General features: G+C 42.0%; 1 long non-coding RNA gene across 1 annotated transcript in view; it reads left to right on the top strand.

Annotated features, from left to right (window-relative positions):
• The window catches only part of LOC131195323 (uncharacterized), a 39,289-nt gene extending 26,071 nt beyond the window's left edge, over positions 1 to 13,218 (top strand). Inside the window, exon 3 of the long non-coding RNA XR_009154412.1 lies at positions 12,835 to 13,218. This is a non-coding gene — a long non-coding RNA (uncharacterized LOC131195323). The remainder of the gene's footprint in view (positions 1 to 12,834) is intronic.
• The last annotated feature ends 3,742 nt before the right edge of the window (positions 13,219 to 16,960 follow it).

Below are 16,960 nucleotides of genomic sequence, written 5' to 3'. Positions count from 1 at the left end.
GAGTTCAGTCAAAGGATGCAGTCAAACTGCATCCAGTTTTGGTCGCAACAATGTAAAAAAGTTGTGGAGACTCTAGAAAGAGTGCAGAGAAGAGCAACAAAGATGATTAGGGGACTGGAGGCTAAAACATATTTATTTATTTTATTTTATTTTATTCAATTTTTATACCGCCCTTCTCCCGAAGGACTCAGGGCGGTGCACAGCCAAGTAAAAAATCACAGTATCAATATTAAAAGAGATTAAAACAAACATATTATAAAGTGGCCAGATTTAAAACGAATTAAAATATTAAAATATAAATAACCCACTAAAATTTTAACCCAATAAAATTTTAGGCCAGTCCCGCTTGAATAAATAAGTGCGTTTTCAGCTCACGGCGAAAGGTCCGAAGATCAGGCACTTGATGTAAACCAGAGGCAAGCTCATTCCAGAGCGTGGGAGTTCCCACAGAGAAGGCCCTGCCCCTGGGGGCCGCCAGCTGACATTGTTTGGCGGACGGCACCCTGAGAAGGCCCTCTCTGTGAGAGCGTACGGGTCGGTGGGAGGCAAACGGTAACAGCAGGCGGTCCCGTAAGTACCCGGGTCCTAAGCCATGGAGCGCTTTAAAGGTGGTGACCAAAATCTTAAAGCGCACCCGGAAGACCACAGGAAGCCAGTGCAGACTGCGCAGGAGTGGTGTTACATGGGAGCAATGAGTTGCCCCCACTATTACCCGCGCAGGTGCATTCTGGACTAACTGCAGCCTCCGGGTGCACTTCAAGGCAGCCCCATGTAGAGAGCATTGCAATAATCCAGGCGGAAGTTACGAGGGCATGGTGACCGTGCATAAGGCATCCCGGTCAAGGAAGGCGCAACTGGCGCACCAAGCGTGCGGTGGAAGGCCCTCTTGGAGACGGCCGCAAATGATCGTCAAATGACAGCCGCCCATCCAAGAGGACACCCAAGTTGCGCACCCTCTCCGTTGGGGCCAATAACTCGCCCCACAGCCAGCTGCGGCTGCAGCAAAACCATTGTAACCCTCTTTTCTCACAAAGTCCAAAGACTTTTCAAGATCCCTTTTCTATAGAAATTTCATTATGAATTTTAGGAATTTCCCCAAAGTCATAATCTGATCTTGATAACAAAAAGTCTCTTTCTGTTTTTATCTGTATAAAAGTTCTTCCCAAGCAATTCTTTGTTCCAGCTAGTGTCTGTGAAGGTCAAAGTGAATTTCTAAAGCACGGTCTATAAATAGTTCACCTGTAAACACTGCATAAGGCTAGCTAAATTAGATTTAACTGTGGGTTAAGATGACCTTAAATTGGTAGAAACCTCTTTCATATCAACTCAGCTCACTTGCTCATGTAGCTCAGTGTTAATTGACTGGTTGGCTCTTCAGGGTCTCAAACAGAAATATTTTCCATCTAACAGCAAGATCATTTTAATTAAGAAATGGGATTAAATTTAGGGAGTTTTCATCTGTGCTACACCAGGTGTATTTTTGCTCCCCCTTAGTGGAAACTAGTGATGGGTAAATCTGAAAACTTAAAATGCTAAATTTTGAACTGGCCTTGGGAAGCTCAACTTGTTTCATCTTCATTAAAATAAAAATAGAATTAAGTGAATCAAATATCAAATATTAGGATTATTTCTCATGTAGTTAATATTTAAGTGATGCAAGTTGTTTACAATTTTTTTGATGAACTTTGCAGCCTTTGGATTGGGAATTCCTATTGTATGGACCCTCTGGGAAGTAAGGGTGAGGGAAGGGTATGATCCTAGCATTAATGGAATCTGAATTAGAAAATTAATCCTAGAATAATTCTAGAGCTGTCAGGCATGTATATCTTTGCTAATAAAGGGATGATTGATTATTGATTGACATAATTGAAAATCCCCCAAATCCCCAATGAATTGCATTTAAAGTCTTCCACCTCTGATTCTGTGTCTCAGATTGAAGCCACCATATTCTCCATCAGTGGTCCAGAAAACTATGGCAACAAAACGTGGCATTTTTTCTTTTGGAGTTGCCTACATTTAGACTGAGGTCTGTTCTTGGTTAAACAACAGTATAAAAAAAAGCAAAAATAAAATGTCATTAAAATTTAAAACTAGATTGAAAATTTGATTAATTAATGAGTTACTTCTGAGATATTAAGCACATTTCTCTTTGGGTTACAGTAAATACTGTGGTATTTACAGTACGTTTTTGAGAAGCTTTGGGGTTCACTTTCAATAGTGCAGAAGTGAAACTACAGTTTTGGTTTCTAAACTCAAAGAATTGTTTTTGGCTGACTCCACACGCATGAACTTCACCTGCTGTCTCATGAATGCATTCCCAGCTGGATTGCACACATAGAGGGATTTGATTTCCTTTCAGCCAGTGCTTGCTTGCTGTCTTTCATTTAACTCAGCTGTTTGTCTCACTGATCCAAAATGCCAGTTGGTATGTCCATGGTCCTGCTTTGGAAAATTAATCACCCTGGAGAAAGGAGGACCAGGTGGGTAAATTTAGTGACTATCTGAGTTATTTAAAGACCAGGGGGAAAAGAAAGAAAAAGTTACGGTGAAAGGTATTTCAGAGAGTTTATTGTATAGCTACCAGAAATTCTACATTTCCACAGTGCTTTCTTTAATGTGATTTCAAAAATGACCAACATAAAATTACGGCTGCTGTCCCATGAGGGCATTAAGTGAACTTCCTAGCTTCAAAGTGAGTTCTCATACAGTCAGAAGGTAGAGGTTGGCAGATTTTATAGGAAATAGCCAAAGAGTTTGGTGAGGGTAACATGGCTAAAGCTTCTATTTATTCTCAGCATCCTGAGTAAAACTACACACCCGCTTGTAAAAATAAGGCAGGAGGAAGAAGGGTGTGTTCTTTAGTAGCTAGGGAAAGTCTGGTCTGCTTTGATATGAAAGGCTCTACATCTCAAAATAGAAACAGGAGAGGAATGGGAACAAAATCATCAGCTCAGTGAATTTGATAATGGCCGTAAGTGTCTGAACATGATCCTTTTTTCGTCTATGTCCTTGGCATTAAATTCACAACATGTGTCATTTTATTTTGGAATCAGTATTTTGCATTTAGCGTACAAGTGTTCGTTACATTTTGGAATTAATTGGAAAGCTACATGACATTTCAAGGTGAAAATTTCTGTAAGGCTATTCCCTGAAGAGCATTATCTCCTTTTTCCTGTCTTCATAACAGTAAACAATCTTCAGAGTTCAGTCAAAGGATGCAGTCAAACTGCATCCAGTTTTGGTCGCAACAATGTAAAAAAGTTGTGGAGACTCTAGAAAGAGTGCAGAGAAGAGCAACAAAGATGATTAGGGGACTGGAGGCTAAAACATATGAAGAATGGTTGCAGGAACTCGGTATGTCTAGTTTAATAAAAAGAAGGACTAGGGGAGACATGATAGCAGTGTTCCAATATCTCAGGGGTTGCCACAAAGAAGAGGGAGTCGGGCTGTTCTCCAAAGCACCTGAGGGTAGAACAAGAAGCAATGGGTGGAAACTGATCAAGGAGAGAAGCAACCTAGAACTAAGGAGAAATTTCCTGACAGTTAGAACAATTAATCAGTGGAACAACTTGCCTCCAGAAATTATGGATCCTGCAAGTTTAAGAAGAGATTGGACAATGATTTGTCTGAAATGATATAGGGTTTCCTGTTTGAACGGGGGGTTGGACTAGAAGACCTCCAAGGTCCCTTCCAATTCTGTTATTCTGTTTTTCTGTTTTAAAGGATGTAACCTATTATTATCTCATTTACTGAACGATGTTAGTTTTGCAATTGGCCATAAGTGGGCTCCCTGGGCCCCTAGGCAAACCTCTCAAATGCAGCCCCAGAATGCGTTAAGATTATTTGGCTGTTGAGCATGCTCTGGGCTGCAGCAAATGAGGATGGGTGGGAGAAAAGGTCCTTTGGTCACTTTTTTCCGCCTTCTGCTACTGCGTCAGCTGCCGCCACAGCCTCAGAAGAAGAACATCAAGAGCCAGGAAAGCCACAGGACTTTGGGGAGCTTCTCCTGCAATATCTGGACCCCTCAGCCCACCTCCATGCAATCCAACTGATCAGAGAAAGATAAGGAGGCTGCCATCTTGGGTGCTGCTCTGATTACTGCTGTTAGCTAAGGCAAGAGCTGACATCAGTGGCAATAGAGAAGATGATAGGCAACAGCAATGGATGTTCCCTCCCTTCCTACTGCTCCGCTTATTGGGACTTTATGCATGCACATTTGTTGAAAGTTGAGACAAGAGGGAACATGGGACTTCCTGTTCCTGCAGGTCCCAAGTCATCTGCCTCTCCTGCCTTCACTGTTTGCATATCCCTACTTGCAGTGCAATCTTATTGAAGTCTAGTCCAAAGTAGCCTGGTTTCATTAAGAAAGCTTACTCCCAAGAAAATTAGCATAAAGTAACAGTTGTAAAAATTAGAAGGTATCATTTTTCAAGCACAGAAGTGACACGTGGATTCAGCTTTAGCACATGTTATCATGACAGCAAATGAATACAAGATTAAAATATTGTGGGATTTTTGAATACAACTGATAAAGTTACGGCACATAATAATACACCAGATTTAACTGTGGTGGAAAAGAAAATGTGGATAATTGATGTGGCAACACCGGGAGGCAGCAGAATAGAAGATGAAGAAATGAAGACCATCACAAACTATCAAGAAGTTGAAAGATGATGGCATAAACCAGCATGGTGGTTCCAGTGGTTAGCAACACATTGGGTGATCTTGGGTGGCACTTGGAATTTTGTCGATGAGCATATTTTCTATATGTCAGTTAGAAAAGGCCACACTGTTTGGATCTGCACATATATTCCACCAATACATTACAACATCCTAAGTTTTGGGGAAGAACATAATGCATATGAAGACCAATACCAACTAAGGGGTTGGGAGCCATGATTTCACATTGTTGTGTATAATATAATAATTTATTAAATTGTATAGCTCCTAACTCCCATCAATAATTAAAGTATATGCAATGTAATTTTGTTCTCTTTGAATATTTCTGTCATCCTTGTATCCAAAAGCCTGAACTACCAAAGCTGGCATTTGTTTCAGAGGTGGTATTCACATAATTCACCTATCGGTTCACCCAGCAGCAAAAATGTGAGCGCTCACGCACCTTTCGCGCATGCACCCAGCCTCAAAAAATGCCTAAATAAGACAGCATAGAGCCGGGCAGTGGGCAGGCCGACCTGCGATTTCCACTACCGGTTCACCCAAACCGGTCTGAACTGGCTGAATACCACTTTTGATTAGCTTATTAAAATTTTTAGACAAACTAGCTCCAAAGGCTTAGAATTACTCAAAGCTCAAAGTAACTACTGTATCATATGAAACAAATACATAAAATATCAAGTAAAATGTAAATGTGTTACAGTATTTTCGTTTCTCTCATTTTTCCCAATACTTACTTAATTCAAACATATTTCACCAAGTTCACCTGTCCCATCCGTAGAAGTATTTGCAGGAAAGGTGTTTCCCATTTGGTGTTTCCCATTGTTATAATAAAGTCATAAAGAAGGGATGGGTAATGTTTTGGAAATTTTATATTTGATTTTTACTCTGGTACATTAAGTCATTTTTGTTGTTGCTGCTATAAGGTAGGAGAAAGCCTCTCATTTCTCCTTATTTTACTCATGGCCATCTTAGTTTAACTCTGTATTTCCTTTCTCCTTCTTCCACTTCCTTTAAATTTCCCTCCCAGCTTTTCTATTGTTATTACAATACCTCCTCTCTGTTACTAGCTTTTGTCCCATCACTGAAGATATTAAATGTCTTCCATGGAGCTCAACTACTTTTACCTAATTTGAGGGATGCATTACTTCAATTTCTTCCTGTTTTATATTTGCAAGCCTTTGGTTAAGTGCCTGTAATTTAATAAATATTGTGACGGAATATGTCCAGTTCTATCCTTAATTGCTACAATTAGTTCAATTTCCTGACCACAGAAGCCTATGAGGGTGCCAATGTTTCTATTATTTCCTATCCTTTGTATTGTCCTGTTGACCTTAAGGCTTATCTATGTACAAGAAATTTTGATACAAGCTTGTATCAAAATCAAATAAAAGAGGGGGTATAGCAAAGCAAGAGAGTAACATAAGCCTGTGATATAATTAGAACAGAGAACATAGAATAATACAGTTGGAAGGAACCTTCCCCAGTTTTTGGAATTAAAAAAAAACAAAAGTGCCACTGCCTTGGCACTATCCATCAAGTTACCTAATTTTAATTTTTGAAGTACTGCTTTCCTGTAAATTCTGTAAATATACTGGACAATAATTCAAATATCATAAAGCAACAGCCTCATCTCCTTCTCCCCGGCCTCCAAGAATGTGGCAACATTCAAATCAAAAATTCAAGTGGCAACTTCATATCTCAACCAACAAATGCTCTGTCTTACACATTGGCAAAAAAAAAATCAGAACATAAAATACAAGCTGGATGGACATGACCGTGTAGATGACCCTCACTCTGTCAAGGACCTGCTTGGAGTACTAATCTCTAATGATCTAAGTGCCAGAGCCCACTGTAACAACATTGCCAAAAAGGCATTAAGAGTTGTAAACCTAATCTTGCGTAGCTTCTTCTCTGGTAATATTGTACTGCTAACTAGAGCATACAAAACATTTGCTAGACCAATTCTCGAATACAGTTCATCTGTCTGGAACCCACATTGCATATCAGACATTAATACAATTGAGAGAGTCCAGAGATATTTCACGAGAACAGTCCTCCACTCCTCTGCTCGCAACAGAATACCTTATGCCACCAGGCTTGAAATTTTGGGCTTAGACAACTTAGAACTATGCCGCCTTTGGTCCGACCTAAGTGTAGTACATAAAATTATCTGCTACAATGTCCTACCTATCAATGCTACTTCAGCTTCAATGACAATACACGAGCACACAATAGATAAAAACTTAAGGTAAACCGATCCAAACTCGACTGCAGAAAATACGACTTCAGCAACAAAGTTGTCAGTGCCTGGAATGCCCTACCTGACTTCTTCCCCAAATCCCCAAAACTTTAACCTTAGACTGTCTACTGTTGACCTCACCCCATTCCTAAGAGGTCTTTAAGGGGCGTGCATAAGTGCACCAATGTGCCTACCATCCCTGGCCTAATGTCCCCTTTTATTCGTATCCATTTCATGTATTCATAATCTTGTTTATACTTATATCTGTTATCTAATATATACTTGACAAATAAATAAAATAATAAATAAATAAATAAAAATGCCTCCATATGGGCTCAGAGTTTCAGCTGGAAGTATCTCTTCCTTCCTGAAGGACTATCACATTAGTGACTTTTTCAGGTCGTAATAAAGAAGTCTCTATTGAACCTTTATGTTGAAAATCTATTTAGTAGATTGAAACTTTTGTAAAATAACAAAAGAAGGCTTCAGTGCAGGCAAAGGGACCATGTTACTTCATTTTTAAGACCCCCTTAAGCAAAGCTTAAAATCTTAGTGTCATTTTCTTGGCAATAGCACATTTCTTCTTCTGGGATTCATTATCTGATTTATAAACTGCCTTGTTCCAGAGGCTCTATGGAGTAACAAAAATGGAATGCAAAATAATTCAGTGAAAACAAGTTTGTTTTACTTTCTAGTCTAAGGATTTCATGGTGGTCTCCAGAATTGTCCATGGGGTATGGTTAAAAAAAAGCTAGTTGGCAGCTGAAAAGGTACAACTGAAGCTTCACCTATTTCTATATGTGTTGGACATTGACATCTTAAGTACTAACCAGGTCTCATTCTGCATAGTTCTTTCTACCTTATCCAATATTGGCTAGACTTTTCTCCTGTTTAGATGCCTCACTTTTATTAGCATTAATCACTGATCATTTCAGATAATTAATAATCCATAGAAGATGTGAAGTTTTTCAAAAGTGACACACAGACCTTGAATATTGCATGATCCAATCCAATGATGGGATCCTGCTGGTTTAACAACCGGTTTGGTGATCGTGCGCTTTGTATATGAGTGCGCAGTTTTAGAAAAACTTACCTTCCGCATTACTGTTGAGGAGTAACACAACTGAGGCGTGGCAATCTGCTCTACTGTGCAAATCGGTTGAGAAGATATAGATCAGTAAAGTGCAGGGGCAGGCAGGCCCACCTGATCATTAGAGCAAACCGGTTCGTTCCCAGCTGATCGTCAGAGCTACCAGTTTGCCCAAACTGGTCCAAACTGGTAGAATCCACCCCTGATCCAATCTCACCATAACCGCGTAATCCTACAACTACATAATACAATGGAAGTATTTCCAGATGTTTTAGCAGGTAGTTAGGTAGCAATCTCATTAATTTACATTTCCCTATGTGGGATTAGCTCTCATTGTCAGTTTGGCACACTGATGAAAACTATCCTATTAGGTTGCCCATACTTTTCTGTCGGAATTTCAAATGGCGATATTAGTCTAAAAAAGTTGTGTGTTCCTGATCTAGGCCTTCATCCTTTTGCTGTGAAGAGGCAATCTTGTTAAACATCCCTTTCAAATGACTTTCCAACTGTAGCCAGAAAATTCTAGTGAATTAAAACATCTGATTTCACAAACTGCTATTGTTATGAAATATTAAACATAGAATACACAGTCCAGAGACATGGATTCTTGTAGCTGACTCAGAAATCTCTGTATTAAATAGGTCATGCAAGACCAAGTCAAACAAAAAAGTATTCACAAAATACTCATTTCTTCTGTTCTTTGACTAATTCTAATGCCTGCTGAAGATCAGGAGTTGTCCAAAGCTAATGCTAGGGCAAACTGAACAACAAAGGAGCAGAAGATGGGGGTAGCCGTTGGTTGTCCAATCTTTGGAAAAAACATGTTTGCTTGCCATGACAACTCATGGCAACTCATGTTGGCTTGTTTTGCTCAATAAAAATGTGTCTGTCGTTTTTTAAGCTTCTGGAGTCTCAAATAAAAAATTCCCTATTAGAATTTCCTCAGACATCCCATTCTTTGCAAGAAAATAATTTCTATACAACTTTAGTTTGTCCATTAGGGTAAAGACATGGATGGAAAGTCATGTAGGTGCCAGCTGAAGGACACTAACAATTGTAATTCTTTCCCTATATTACTACTACTACTAGAAGTACTACTACTACTACTACATATGTTTATCATCAACATATGGTCTCTGATAAGCCACAAAAGCAAAGAAAATATAATATTAAAATGTATAATCATATATAGAATAAAAATATATCTCTGTGTGTGCACCTTCAGCCTTGACTCCTGGATACTGTCTGAACAAATTTATGTAGTTTTTTCAGCAAGACTTTTTGCAGTTTGCCATTGCCACCTTCTTCCTAGGGCTGAGAGACTGGCCCAAAGTTACCCAGGCATAACTTGGATTCACAATCTCCTTTTTCCTAACTTAGTGCTTTTAACTGCTACTCCAAACTGGCTGCCTAAAATATATAAATTATATAAGAGTAATTTTCTCTCTAGTGGGGAAGAAGCCATAAACCATAAACACTAACCATAAACCATAAACACTTCAAACTGATGTTCAGAATCATGTGTGGTCACATCATGTGCAAAATATCAGCTATAGAAATACGTTGTGCCTACTTTACCATCTCTATGTGTAACGAAATAATTGTGCAAGCATTTCTCATTTTTAATTGTACGGCTATTCCACATCTGATGAAACTTTGCATGATTAATTAAATAATGTATTAAGTTAGTGCAAATTTTCATGTGACTCTCATTTGTTTTGAGACTATAATAATACACAATACTCTTCAGTTGAGAGAAATGGAGAATATGGAATATATACCATCTTTTCAATGCATATCATTTTTTGCAGAACAGGAGAATAGGTTGCCATGCAACTCTACCCTGTAATTAAAATTATTTTTCTTATACCAGACAAGTCAAACAGGCATTTAGTTTAGTTTGTTATTTATGGGTCAGTGTTGAATGTAAAAGTGCCCAAGAAATAGCATCTACCATTAACTATAGCTTCAGTGCCCCAAGACCTTGCTATCACTCCAGTAATAGTTCCTCAATCCCCAGAATTACTATGGCAAAATGATAAGGCAGTTGCAGCCAGCTGTTTTGGCATTTCCATCACCATCACAACCCTTTGAGAAAAGTAATCCCAGCAGATGGCAATTTAGAGCTCCTCTTGAGTGATTTGAGGGTACAGTGAGGGAAGCATAAGCAAATTTGGAGTTGGTCAATATTGGGTAGGAGACATCCCAGACTCTCTGCTAAATTGGAAAGTTGGGAAAATAATCCCGGGGAGGCAGTAGCAAAACCCTTTCTTATTGTTGCCAAGAAACCTTCCTGAAGTTGCTCATGAAACCATCAGCTTAATTTAACAGAATAATAGAGTTGGAAGGGACCTTGCAGGCCTTCTAGTCCAACCCCCTGCTCATGCAGGAAACCCTATACTAGCATTCCCCAACCTTTCCAGCTTTGTGGACCAGTGTGGGTGGGGGGGGGAAGAAGAGGGAATGGTTATGCGCAAGTGGTGGGAAACCATGCAGCTCCATTTGCACAAGCGGCCGGCACACATGCCTGCTGCTCGCGCAAATGGAGCTGCGTGTGTGCAAGTGGGGCTGCGCACATGCACATGCTCACCTGCTGTTTCCGCGGCCTGGTTCCAAACAGGCCAAGGCCCAGTACTGGGCCACGGCCTGTGGAGTTAGAGACCCCTGCCCTATGTCATTTCAGATAAATAGTTGCCTAATCTCTTCTTAAAAACCTCCAGTGTTCGAGCACTCACAACTTCTAGAGGCAGATTGTTCCACAGATTAATTTTTCTGAATGTCAGGAAATTTCTCCTTATTTCTAAGTTGCCTAAGGTAGTCTTTCCACTTAGTGTTTTAAAAAAAGTGCTATTACCTACCATGGCATTGCCCTATTGTTGCTTAATATGTTTGCTCATTGTGTTCATAGCTGCTACTGTAGAGTTGATGGGGTCTCCAGAATGTTTTCCTCTAGACCTCCCCCCCAATTCTTTAACTTACTATTTGCGTTGCTGCTTAACAGTGGATATATTTGATGGAAGATAGTATATGTTGTAAAGATGACTGATATTTTCGCATATTTGTTTATCACATATTTGTATTTATGTTTTATGTATTTATTTATATTTATTTGTTTTCTGAGGTTTTCACGGGTGTTTGTATGTAGGTCTTTGGTTATTCGGGTTTTCTCCAGCGCAAAATTGGAAGTGTCTTGGCGACGTTTCGACGAAGTCTCATTCGTCATCTTCAGGCTTCAGCTTCGTGCTTCTGGGAAGTGTCCAATACACTTGCTCCCAGAAGCACAGCTGAAGCCTGAAGATGAATTCGTCGCATATATATGTATGTGTATATATATATATATATATATATATATATATATATATATATATATGTCTTTGGTTGTTCGGGTTTTCTCCCGTGTAAAATTGGAAGTGTCTTGGCGACGTTTCGACGAAGTCTCATTCGTCATCTTCAGGCTTCAGCTTCGTGCTTCTGGGAAGTGTCCAATATCTTCTATCCCGATGGCTTCTTCTATCTCGTTCATGCTGTGTGGGATAGAAAAACGCCCACACAGCATGAACAAAAGAGATGATACCTCCCGCCTACCAGCCATTTGGAAACCTGCCCTTATTGACAAACGTGTCCCTAACACGAGGAATGACAACAGACCCACACTCACGAGGTCCACACAGGATGTCACCACCACACATCCACCCAGAAAGCAGACCCAAACCCACACTGATCATGAAGCACGATTAAGGACCAGAAGCCAGACCGCAGCTGCAACATTAGCCATTTCAAACCCCTCCAATCCATACATGCAGCAGACTGACACCCACTGTGAAGATGTGGCACGACCGCGAACACGAAGCCGGACAACAGCTGTGCAGCTCACCAGCTCAAATCTGAGCACAACCAAGCCCCCACCCAAAGAGGACACACCCCCATCCAATCAGAGCACCAAAAAACCCCCATCCAATCAGAGCACAGCCAAGCTCCCACCCAATCAGTTCAAACCCCCACTAGCAGTTAAAAAGGAAGAAACAGCTGCAGTCACACATTGCTCCCAGAAGCACGAAGCTGAAGCCTGAAGATGACGAATGAGACTTCGTCGAAACGTTGCCAAGACACTTCCAATTTTACGCGGGAGAAAACCCGAATAACCAAAGATCTACATACAAACACCCACGAAAACCTCAGAAAACAAATATAAATATAAATATAAATATAAATATAAATATATATATATATATATATATATATATATGAATGATTATACTGATGATGATTATGTTTGTATGTTAGCACAATGGACACCTAGAGAACAGATTGCTCAACATAGAAATGGAATGTATGATATAAAAAAAAATATTTCTAAAAAAAACAGTGTATATATATATTATAAATATATCTTCTTATCAGAAAGATCCAATTGTATTAAGTACCATCTGACAATTGAGGGCAGACTGGAGAAATAAAATTCTCCTGGAGATATGTTAAAAAAAAGTGTTAACCTAGAAGGACCACATGAATCTGGGGGCTTTTCCCAAAGTGGTGTTTTCAAGTGTTTGCCCAACAACTAAGTTGTCATAAAGTGATTAGGGTTATGAAAGGTGCAAAAGAGGAACGATATTTTTCTGAAAAAATAAAATACTTAAAATGCTTAAAATGTGCACGAACCATCTACATTACTTATTTCTAGTCTCCTTATAATGTTTTGGTTGAGTAGATAATATTAATCAATTTGTTTAACATTTGACTTCTTTTTCTGAAAAAACAGTCCTTGAGAAGGAGTAAGTGTGCTGCATAAAAAACTTGTTTTATAACTTTCTCATTTTCTCTTCAGGGCAAAAGACACTGTGGAGTCCAAGTACAGGACAGGATAGTATTTCTGAAGAGAGGCATTGAATTCATTGTCAACCATTTTTGGTAACCTCAGTTAACATGATGACATAATAGAGGGAAACATCTAAATTTTCAGCAGTTTTCTTTTGTTTAGTTTTTGTTTTTCCACTTAGAATACAGACGATCAAAGACGTGGCTACAGTTCTGACTGTTTTGATCATACCCTGTAGAGATCCCTGACTTCCCTCACTGCTAATTTTACCGTTAAGTGTAAAGCAATTTTATGTTATAAAAAAGAAACAGGCCTGGCACTGGTTGTTGAAGTGCATGCTTCAGCAATTCCACTGCCAGTTTTTGGACTCTCCTGACATTGATTTTTGTTCACTGCCTGTTTATTTGGCTGCTTGAAAGATGGAGGGCAGGGATAGATTGAGAAGTAACATCTTTCACTCTTTGCACTTAAGGATGGAAGTAAAATTCATTTTGTCTATTGTAGATGAATTTACCCAATTTATCTATCTATCTATCTCTGTGTGTACTACATAACTATAAATAAACAATTGCATGTGAGAAGTTTATGATGCAATTCACTGCTTAAATTATTTCCACAACATACTATTTTCCACTCCACTGATCCTTTATAAAGCAATTTGAATGAAGCCAATTTGTTCTTGGCTTCATTTCTGAAGATCTCAAAACATGGAGAATACTCAGAGAACCTCATGACTCAATTGGTGTGCCTACCAGTGCCCAAGTACAGGCCACAAAGCATGGAATTTAATTGGTGCCACATCTTCTGATTTGCTCCAAAGCCCAAATAATAAAAATGTCCTTCCTCATGCTATGGAAAACTGAGACATGTGACTGGATGCCTCCCACTCCCACCTCCATGCTTGTAGGAAGGAAGGCATGGAGGCAAAGTTCAGTGAGGGAAGAAAATGGAAACTTCCCAGCTGTCCAGCCACCGTTCCTTTGTTTTGCTGACAGATAAATGGGATGATATGAGCAGTTTTGCAACCAAACAAAGGAGACAGGCCTAAACAACAAGCTTTAGGAACAGATAGTCCAGGATGCAGTTTGAGCAAGAATGCCCATCAAATCGAAAACTGATCAGCCTCCGCTTCCAAATTATAGCATTTCAAAGAAATCACATCTTTGTTGCTGTTTCAAAGAAACACATTAGAACTAGAAAAGATAGATCTCTGCTCTCAGGAATACATGACCTGATGCAATTACATTGGTTCCAAAATGGGGCAATACCCTCAGAAGGCCAAGGGAAAGTTATAAAAAAGACACATTGAAGGGAAACACATGCATACAAACATGTATATTAGGGGGAACTGTTCACAGAAACATGCATGTAAAAATTGACTATCAATATTCAACTGGCGTGGCATCCTCGACTGCTCGGGAGTTCATGGCTTCCATGACGGCCATGGACCTGACTCAATTAGTTGATGGCCCTACCCACATCGGGGGAGGCACCCTAGACTTGATTTTTATCTCTGGCCAGTGGCTGAATGATCTGATTTTAAATGATTTAGTTGTCGAACCTTTGTCATGGTCAGATCATTTTCTCCTTCGTCTGGACTTTCAGACCATTAACCACCACCGCAGGGAGACGGAACCAATATGTTGGTTCCGTCACAGGTGCCTGATGGAACCAGAGAGGTTCCTGACGGAGCTTGGGCTGTTTCCCGAGAATCTGGCCCGCAGCACGACTGAAGAGCTAGTCGCGGCCTGGGAACAGGCCGCAGCTGGGGCTTTGGACCGTGTCGTGCCTTTGCGGCCTCTGACCCGGCATCGGTCTCAACCAGCTCCTTGGTTTTCCGAGGAGCTGAGGGAGATGAAACGCCAGAGAAGACGCCTAGAGATGCGAAGCGTTCCTACGTTTCCTCCCTCATTGCATCGGCAGATAACCGCCCGGCCGCCCTGTTTTGGGTGACCCGCTCTCTCCTTCAACAGGAGGGGCGGGAGGACCCATTACAAGGGCGTGCCGAGGAGTTTAACGGTTATCTATACGATAAAATCTTTCAGCTTCAGGACGGATTGGATCAAAATTGGGTAGATCCAGGCGAGAGTTTCGAGACCCGTCTTGTTGAGACCGTTTGGGATAGTTTTGACCCTGTGACTCCCGAGGACATGGACAGGTTACTGGGAAGGCTGAATGCCACCACATGTTTACTGGACCCGTGCCCCTCCTGGTTGGTGCTGGCCACGCAGGAGGTGACACGAGGCTGGCTCCAGGGGATTACAAATGCTTCTTTGCGGGAGGGGGTCTTTCCCGCTGCCTTGAAAGAGGCGGTGGTGAGACCTCTCCTCAAGAAGCCTTCCCTGGACCCAGCTGTTTTAGGAAATTATCGTCCAGTCTCCAACCTTCGCTTTACGGCGAAGGTTGTAGAGAGTGCGGTGGCATGTCAGCTACCCCAGTACCTGGATGAAACCGTCTATCTAGACCCGTTCCAGTCCGGCTTTCAGCCCGGATACAGTACGGAGACGGCTTTGGTCGCGTTGGTGGATGATCTCTGGAGGGCCAGGGATAAGGGTTATTCCTCTGCCCTGGTCCTATTAGGCCTCTCAGCGGCTTTCGATAGCATCGACCATGGTATCCTGCTGCGCCAGTTGGAGGGTTTGGGAGTGGGAGACACCGTTTATCGGTGGTTCTCCTCCTACCTCTCTGACCGGATGCAGACGGTGTTGACGGGGGCAGAGATCGACTCCGAGGTGCCTCATGTGTGGGGTGCCGCAGGGATCGATTCTCTCGCCTCTCCTGTTCAACATCTATATGAAGCCGCTGGGTGAGATTATTAAATATGTAAAGCGAGGAGTGGGCAAGGATGAGGCAACAGCAACAGAACAACAGACTTTATTAACCAGCACAACAGGTGCTGAACTGTAACAACACTTACTTCAACAGCCGCGCGGAGAACTGGCTGAGAGAACTCTGACAGCTCTTAAAATAGGAGGCTGTCAGGAGGCGGTTCTAAAAAGACGCGCCTCGGTTTTCCCGCTCTTTTAGCCGGCTCGAGCTTAAGCCAATCAGCAGCCGTCTGCGGATTTGATTCACATGTCGCCGCCATTCGTCCGTCTTCAATCGGACCCTGTAAGAACAGGGTCCGGTTAAACTACTATGAGGCCGGCCACCCCCTGAGCACCCAGTCTCGGACCTGGGAAAGAATAGGGTCTGCAGAAGTGTCTCTAGCTATGTCAGAGGCCGATATCGGCCCCTGCCACTCATCAATGAGTAGTACCGTGGAAACGGGCGCTGGGTCGACCGCCGCTGTGGGAAGCGGGCAGCGGCTTAGGGCGTCTGCGTGGCCTATTGCTCGGCCCGGACGGTATACCAGCCGGTAATTGTATGCCGCCAAGAACTCGGTCCATCGGGACATGCGGGGCGAAAGAATGGGTGGAGTCTGGCGGTCGCCGGCCAACAAGCCCAAAAGGGGCTTGTGGTCTGTGACCAAAAGGAAAAAACGACCATAGACGTATTCATGGAATCTCTTGATTCCAGCCACAGCCGCCAATGCCTCCTTGTCCAATTGGCTATAATTCCGTTCGGGCGCTGATAACGTCCTGGAATAATAGGCAATTGGAGCCTCGGAGCCATTGGGTAGGACGTGGCTCAGAACGGCGCCGATCCCATAGGGAGACGCATCACAGGACAGAGAGAGAGGCTGCAGTGGGTCGTACTGGACCAACACAGCCGAAGATGTGAGCAAGGATTTGACAGCTCGGAAGGCTGCTTCCGCGGCCCCAACGCCATGGGGCTTTGGCATCCAGGAGCCTATGTAATGGCTCCGCTACGGATGCCTTATGGGGCAGGAAAATGGCATAAAAATTGAGTAGCCCCAGGAAAGCCTGCAGTTCGGCCCTATTGGCCGGGGTTGGGGCGTCCCTGATAGCCTCTATTTTCGATGGTGTGGGGTGTATGCCCTGGGAGTCCACAAGGAATCCCAGGAATTCCACCTAGGCACCCCCAATAAGCATTTTTGACGTTTTAGCTTAAGCCCCGCCTTCCTGATTCTCGACAGGATGGCGCGGAGCTGGTCTAGAGGACTGGCAGAGCTGGCATTTCCCTATCCACAGCTCTATGTCGCTGTCCAATTTGGGCCACCACACATAGCTGC

The sequence above is a fragment of the Ahaetulla prasina genome, chromosome 3 (assembly GCF_028640845.1).
Source record: "Ahaetulla prasina isolate Xishuangbanna chromosome 3, ASM2864084v1, whole genome shotgun sequence".
Lineage (NCBI taxonomy): Eukaryota > Metazoa > Chordata > Lepidosauria > Squamata > Colubridae > Ahaetulla > Ahaetulla prasina.
This window is presented reverse-complemented; position numbering and strand designations above follow the sequence as displayed.